Here is an 8,085-nt window from a genome sequence, read left to right as displayed (position 1 = left end):
TCCCCTCTAGCCGATAAACCTGAGATATTTTTCTGTACGTGAAAAGCACAATTGAAAGGTAGGTTGTTGTTAAATAGATACGGTTACACAAGAAAATGAGATCTTTTCTAAAATATTAATGGTGCAATGTTCCAACAATGGAAATCCTGAGCATATTCCTCCAAGTACTAAAGAATCAACATCAGCTGCATACTTGAATAGCTGCCAATAGGCCACAATTCCATAGGGAATTCAAAACATTTGGTCTTCCAATTAGTTACAATATTGAGAGCTCTAGTACATAAACACATTGCATATTGTGCCTTCCGTGACCACCGTGGATGACTATAACTGACCTGAGCATCAGCTAGGCTTCTTGATGCTGATTGCTATCAATTGACACCTGTTGGAAGTGCACCTGTGGATGTGGGTGGGAATAGAATCAGGCTCAGCTGTGACGGCCCCCACAGTCAAATAGGCCACCAACAATTTGGGGTCAATAGTTTTTTTTTATTCGTTTATGGGATGTGGGCATCGCTGGCAAGGCCAGCATTTATTGCCCATCCCTAAAAGTACGATAGAGGGCACCTTATGCTAATACATTGCTTTATCAGGCAAAGTCAGTTCATTTCTGTACAGATGCTTGGAGTGCCTGAATAGCGGACACCACTAGTGCTACTTGGGGATTGCATTACCTTTGCCCTCAGTGTCCAGGTTTGCACAGGTTGCTACCTGTAGAACACACCCCAGCATTTTGCTTTCAGGAAAGGAAGCACAAGAGGAATAAATTGAAAAACAAAATAAAATGAGCTTTGGGCTAAGCAAGTGTACACATCCACTGTTAAAAGGAAATCCCTTTTATAATGAAAAGTTCACATTCCTCAGATAATTAAATCTTTATTTGACAAATAGCATTTGATTGTAAAGAAAGGGGCGTTGGTATCTAAGAGTCCTTGACACCTAAAAATAAGGAAAAAAGTTTTTCGTTAAAGCACCAGATGAGGAGCAGGATGAAATGGAACTGCAGACCAGGACAGCTCTGAAATAGAGTGAGTTGGTGCTACTGAAGAGAGAGGGCGAGAGCGTGCATGTGGCGGTGCATGGCGTTGAGCGTGGATCTCAGGAAGTGGCGACAGCAGTGGTTCAAAAAACGCTGAATATCATGGTGTTACCTGTAATCATGGGAAGATCCGAAACATGAAGGGTGGAATTTAAGTTGGAATCCATGTGGAATAAGTCAGCGCTGGCGACAGTTGCTGAGGAAAGAGATGTGGCTGTGAAAGCAAGTTTTAGTAGATACCTGATCAAACACAAGACGGGAAACAGAAAGCTTTACTTAGTCAGTAATGCTGCTTCCATTGGCCAAATGAAACATAACATAACTTCTCATTTAGAACAGCGCTACACCAATATTTCATATTCATTCAATAGCAATATTCATTTAATGGAATCACAATCTTACTTGCAAATTGTCCTTGGCAATAAAATGACAGCTAGCGCCACTGCTCCTGTTAAACTACATTTTACAGCAGCAGTCTGCCCTCTAGTGGACTGTGTGCCCATTTGTTCAAAAAGAAGTCGAATTATAAAGAGTTCATCATCATTTCAATATTTTAAATTCTAGTGTAAACAAATTTTGTTTGACCTTGCCTAGTCTCCAGATTTCAACAGCAGCATTCTTATACTTAGTTATTTTTTATTTTTAGTATGAAGTTTGAAAAGCTTTTGAAAATTTTGCTTGGTTTAGTTAGGTTTCAGATTAAGGCTTACGATGATCAAATGCTATGTGGAATATGATGGATTCATGGTGATATCAGGCCAAAGAAAGCAAGTGGTCTGGATTGTATTATGTAGGGTGTGAGGTTGGATAGATATTGTGGAATGTCGTTTGATTTACCTCTCAGAGGCAAAGAGAAACTTTGCAGAATCTTTCCTCAGGTTAGGTTATTAAATGGATTGAGGAGAGTACATGTCAGTCAGAGCGGATAGTACTTCCTATTTGTTAGGAACAGGCTTAGTGGGTCAAATGCCGTTTACTTGTTCTATGCTTTCTTATATTCTTACAACAGATAATTGTTAATATTTTCCCTTCGCTTGAACATCCTCTTCACAATACCCTGGCTGAGAGCACTGATACAAAACTTACTTCAAGGCCTTTGGCAGTACTGCTTAGTAACTGGCTACAGCTTTCGCTGACCTCGCCTTTAGTTTTTCCTAATGTCCTGGGGAAATACCTTACTGCCTGGCTAAAATTAAGAAACTACAATGAAGGGATCGCTGGTCTGAACACATATCCGTCCACTCTGTGGGGCAACATGGCAGTAGATCACTAGGCTACACCAGTGGCCCACCTGATCTTTCTATGTCCTTACAATTTAAAACAATCTACTTCTGTTTGGAGATTCACTACATCCAGTCTATCACCAAAATGAGCTATTTCCACCTCACCACCTGCCTCTAAACCCAACTCACTCCTATTGTTGCTGAAACTCCCATCCATGCCTTTGTCCATATCTTCAGGCTCAATTTTTGTAACACCACCCTAGCTGGCCCTCTGAGTTACTCTCTATGCAGACCTCTAATCATCCAGAACTCCAGCGCCAATATCATCATTTCATTTGAAGTCTCACTTGCCCATGGCCCCTGTCCTCCCCATCACTCATTGCATTGATTTCAAAATCCTCACTCTTGTTTATAGGGGGGGGGAAATTACAGGGCTATGGGGAAGAGCAGGGGAGTGGGATTGTTTGGACATCTCTAACAAATGCTGGCACAGGCACGATGGGCTGAATGGCCTCCTTCTGTGCTGCATCATTCTATGATTCTATGATCTGTATAATCCTAACTCCACCCTACCTCTGCAACCACCTCCAGTCCTATATGACAGCTAGCTTCTAAGTCTGGACTACTTTGCATGCTCACCTTCTCTTTCCATTCCATCGCTGGCTGACACGGCCCTGCACGCTGGAATTCTCTTGCTAAAACCCTCTGCTTTACTGCTTGTGATCCTGCCTCCAAAGATCTCCTAAAACATATCTCCTCAACCATGCCTTTGGTTACCTCGCCTAACTTTCTGCCTATTCTGCTCCTATGCACTCCCTTGGATGTTTTATTATGCTAAATAAGTGTAAGTTGTTGTTGTTGTGAACCACCAGGGAATTAAACTTAGAGTCATAACGGCACAGAAGGAGGCCATTCAGCCCATCTAGTCCGTACCAGCTCTCTGTAGAGCAATCCAGTCAGTCCCATTCCCCCGCTCTATCCCCGTAGCCCTGCAAGTTTATTTCCCTCAAGTGCCTATCCAGTCTCCCCTTGAAAACATTGAGTGTCTCCGTTACCACCACTTCCGTCGGCAGCGAATTCCAGGCCATCAGCACTCGCTGCATAAAAAGGTTTTTCCTCACATCCCCCCTGTATCTCTTGCCCAAAGCCTTAAATCTGTATCCCCTAGTCTTTGTACCATCAACTAGTGGGAACAGCCTTGCCCCTTCTAGCCTATCCAAACCCGTCATAATCTTGTACACCTCTACACTTCTACTCATATCAAAACTTAGTTGATGACTGTCTGGTGGGATTCCTAATCAACCACTTGAATTTTGACACAATGTTTAGATATGTGGTTAAACTCTCATACAAGGACACAGATCATTCAGCATCTTTTTTCTGCCATTCAGTAAACACTTATTTACATGATTTATTCAGATGTGAAGACTAAGACTAATTTCCCACCCAAATTTGGATCCCAGAAATGACTTCATTAACACTCCAAGAATAGTAATTTTTTAAATAATTTGTCACCATGTCAGTCTAAATTTTCACACGCATGAATTATTGGCTTAGTGATTTTTTTTAAAACTGAGCAGTTTTTTTCTAGGCCTAACAGAATTGAAGACTTTGGCTGGAATTTTCTCGGTGCTGAGCATGCGGATTTGGGGGTGGGTCGGCAGTTAAATTCGGGGAAACTGACAGAGCGTAGGGAACCCGCCGTCATCCTGCAAATTCCACATTTAACTCGGGCATGTTTCAAGGCGTGCCACGGACCCACTCAGGAGAGGCGAGCAACCTCATTGAGGTCATTAATTGCTCATTAAGAAACCCTTAACTGCCTTTTTAACATTAGGTTTTAGCTTTAACTTCTTGTGCATGGGATTCACGCCCCTCGCCTCTGAAGGGGAGGCAGTGGCCATTGTGCGAGTCCATTAAGTGACAGCTGGAAAAAGCAGATAAATACTCCCACATTACACCTGCTTCCTTGCCTAAGGGAAAGGCTCTTGCTGACTCCATTTTGTGCTGAGATTTAGCTGTCATTTCTGCAACCTCGGAAGCCATTCTCACCTCATTGCTAGTCACCAACAGTACATTGAAGGATTGGGCCTCCACTTTACCTGCCATCTATTAGATCAGCATGGGTGCCACTTATGCCCTCTCAGCTTGGACCTCAGATTCGGACCAAGATGAGCCCCAGCACCAACAACACCAGCAACAGCAGCAGAAACCACACCAGCAGCCTTCTCCTCAATGACCTGATGCTGAACAGGAGAGAGGGGGTCAGCACAGGGCTGCACCGTGCTGGAGGCGATACCCCCAACACAGGGTATACAGGCAGAGGATGAGCTTCCTGGACATGACTGAACAGCAGTGTTTCAGGAGGCTCAGGCTGTCGCGCCAGGTCATCGCAGACATTTGTAGCTTGCTGGAAGAAGACCTGCTGCCCAGAGGACCTGGTAGACACACCTTACCAATGGCTGTCAAAGTGACGACCGGCCTCAACTTCACCTCAGGCTCCTTCCAGGGATCTGCAGCAGACATTTGCAAGAACTCACAGTCGACCACCCACAGATGCATCACCCAGGTAACTGATGCCATGTTTCACAAGTCAGCCACTTATGTGAACTTTGCCACTGATGAAGCCAGTGTTACTGAGCAGGCACTTGGCTTTGCAGCTCTGGCTGGCTTCCCACAGGTGCAGGGCGTCATCGACTGCACATATGTGGCCATCAAGGCACCCCCAGATCACCCAGGAGTCTTTGTGAACCGCAAGGGCTTCCACTCCCTCAATGTGCAACTCGTCTGCAACCATAAAAAGATCATGCATGTGTGTGCCAGATTCCTTGGCAGCTGTTATAGCTCTTCCATGCTGCGCCAGTCCACCCTCCCTCAACTCTTCACACCTGGCTGCTTGTAGACAAGGGCTATCCGCTGAAGATGTGGCTGATTACACCCTTGAGGAGGCCAAGTAATGAGGCTAAGGAGTGCTATAATGTCTGCCACATATCCACCAGATGTGTCCTAGAGCAAGCAATTGGCATAATGAAGATGCGCTTCAGATGCCTTGACAGATCTGGAGGAGCTCTTCAGTACGCACCAGCCAGGGTCTCCAGCATCATCATCGTTTGCTGCGTGCTGCACAAAATAGCGCAGCAGCGAGGACTGGAAATGCAGGAGGAGCAAGGCACAGAGCACACAGCCTCTTCGGAGGAGGAGGAAAAAAGGGGAACACGAGGAGGAGGAAGAGGAGGAACAGGTGGAATATGAGCAGGAGGAGAAGAAGGAACCTGAGGTGGAGATGGCACCAGCAGCGGTGCACATTGCTGCCCGGGATGTACTCATAATGGCCAGATTTACTTAACTTGCACCAGTGCACCCATATGGCTCCCAGATGCTGTACCAACTTCCCCCCACCCAACAACACCACAAAGTAGTCCTACAATGACCAAAACATTCCTGTCACCCAAACCCCCATTGCTCAAAGTTAAGTAATGTCTCACCATTCATTCCAAGTGACAAAGCCACTTCCCAGGTAGCAGGCAAAAAATGGACAAGACGGGAATGTTGTGCAAAGAAATAAATTTATGTGCATCATAAATAGAACTGAAACTTAACATTAACATTTTTTCATACACCCATGTGCAAACTCACCCACATACGTAGGTATGAGGGGCAAGTTGGCTAAGGTAGATTGGGAAACTACATTAAAAGGTATGATGGTCGAGAAGAAATGACTAGCATTTAAAGAATTAATACATAATTCACAACAGGGGGGAGGGGAAGAGGTGGGGGAGGGGGAGGGAGGGGAAGGGGGAGAGGGAGGGGAGGGGGGAGAGGGAGAGGGGGGAGAGGGAGGGAGGGGGGGGGACGGGGGGGACGGGGGGGAGGGGGGAGGGGCGGGGGTGAGAGAGAGGGGAGGGAGGAGAGAGAGGCGGGGTGGGAGGGGAGGGGGGAGAGAGGGGGTGGGAGGGGAGGGGGAGAGAGAGGGGGTGGAGGGGAGGGGGAGAGAGAGGGGGTGGAGGGGAGGGGGAGAGAGAGGGGGTGGGAGGGGAGGGGGAGAGGGAGGGGGTGGGAGGGGGAGAGGGAGGGGGTGGGAGGGGAGGGGGAGGGTGTGGGGAGGAGGGGGAGAGGGAGGGGAGTGGGGAGGGGTGAGGGAGGGAAGGGGAGAGGGGGAAGGGGGAGGCGTGGGGGAGGGGAGGGGGAGAGGGCGGGGGAGAGGGAGGGGGAGAGGGAGAGGGAGAGAGGGAGGGAGAGGGGAGAGGGGAGGGGGTGAGAGGGGAGGGGAGCAGGAAGGGAGGGGGAGAGGGAGGGAGGAGGGGAGGGAGGAGAGGGGGGGGAGAGGGAGGGAGGGAGGGGGAGAGGGAGGGGGGGAGAGTATTGTGTCCGTGTATGATTGAAACACGGACAGCAGGAGTTGAACAAAACAAGTCTTTACTGGAAAGGAGTCAATCGGGAAACTGAAACTACAGAGCTTACTAGCGCCTTTTATACAGGGGGTGGTCACTGCCGGTACTGCAGTCTGAGACCAGTTATTCTCTTAAAGGTACATACACAACAGAGAGGGGGAGGGGGGGGAGGGGGGGGGACAGAGAGGGAGGGGGGGGAGGGGGGGACAGAGAGGGAGGGGGGGAGGGGGGGACAGAGAGGGAGGGGGGGAGGGGGGGACAGAGAGGGAGGGGGGGAGGGGGGGACAGAGAGGGAGGGGGGAGGGGGGGACAGAGAGGGAGGGAGGGAGGGGGGGGACAGAGAGGGAGGGAGGGAGGGAGGGGACAGAGAGGGAGGGAGGGAGGGGGGGACAGAGAGGGAGGGGGAGGAGGGGGGGACAGAGAGGGAGGGAGGGAGGGGGGGGGGACAGAGAGGGAGGGAGGGAGGGGGGGACAGAGAGGGAGGGAGGGAGGGGGGGACAGAGAGGGGAGGGAGGGAGGGAGGGGGGGACAGAGAGGGAGGGAGGGAGGGGGGGACAGAGAGGGAGGAGGGAGGGGGGGACAGAGAGGGAGGGAGGGAGGGGGGGACAGAGAGGGAGGGAGGGAGGGGGGGACAGAGAGGGAGGGAGGGAGGGGGGGACAGAGAGGGAGGGAGGGAGGGGGGGACAGAGGGAGGGAGGGAGGAGGGGGGAACAGAGAGGGGAGGGAGGGGGGGACAGAGAGGGAGGGAGGGGAGGGGGGGACAGAGAGGAGGGAGGGGAGGGAGGGAGGGGGACAGAGAGGAGGAGGGGAGGGGGGACAGAGAGGGAGGGAGGGAGGGGGAGGGGACAGAGAGGGAGGGAGGGAGGGGGGACAGAGAGGGAGGGAGGGAGGGGGGACAGAGAGGGAGGGAGGGAGGGGGGACAGAGAGGGAGGGAGGGAGGGGGGACAGAGAGGGAGGGAGGGAGGGGGGGGAAAGAGAGGGAGAGGGAGGGGAGGGGGGGACAGAGAGGGAGGGAGGGAGGGAGGGGACAGAGAGGGAGGTGGAGGGAGGGAGGGACAGAGAGGGAGGGAGGGAGGGGGGGACAGAGGAGGGAGGGGGAGGGAGGAGGGAGGGGACAGAGAGGAGGGAGGGAGGGGGGACAGAGAGGGAGGGAGGGAGGGGGGGACAGAGAGGGAGGGAGGGAGGGGGGGGACAGAGAGGGAGGGAGGGAGGGGGGACAGAGAGGGGGAGGGAGGAGGGAGAGGGGACAGAGAGGGAGGGAGGGAGGGACAGAGAGAGAGAGGGAGGGGGGACAGAGAGAGGAGGGACGGGAGGGGGGGACAGAGAGGGAGGGAGGGAGGGGGGGGACAGAGAGGGAGGGAGGGAGGGGGGACAGAGAGGGAGGGAGGGTGGAAGAGGGGAGGGGGGGAGGGGGGGACAGAGAGGGAGAGG

The sequence above is a fragment of the Somniosus microcephalus genome, chromosome 3, assembly GCF_052327205.1.
Source record: "Somniosus microcephalus isolate GS21.2 chromosome 3, FLI_Smic_1.0, whole genome shotgun sequence".
NCBI classification, from domain to species: Eukaryota; Metazoa; Chordata; class Chondrichthyes; order Squaliformes; family Somniosidae; genus Somniosus; species Somniosus microcephalus.
The sequence above is the reverse complement of the archived record's forward strand: the minus strand, read 5'-3'. Positions refer to the sequence as shown.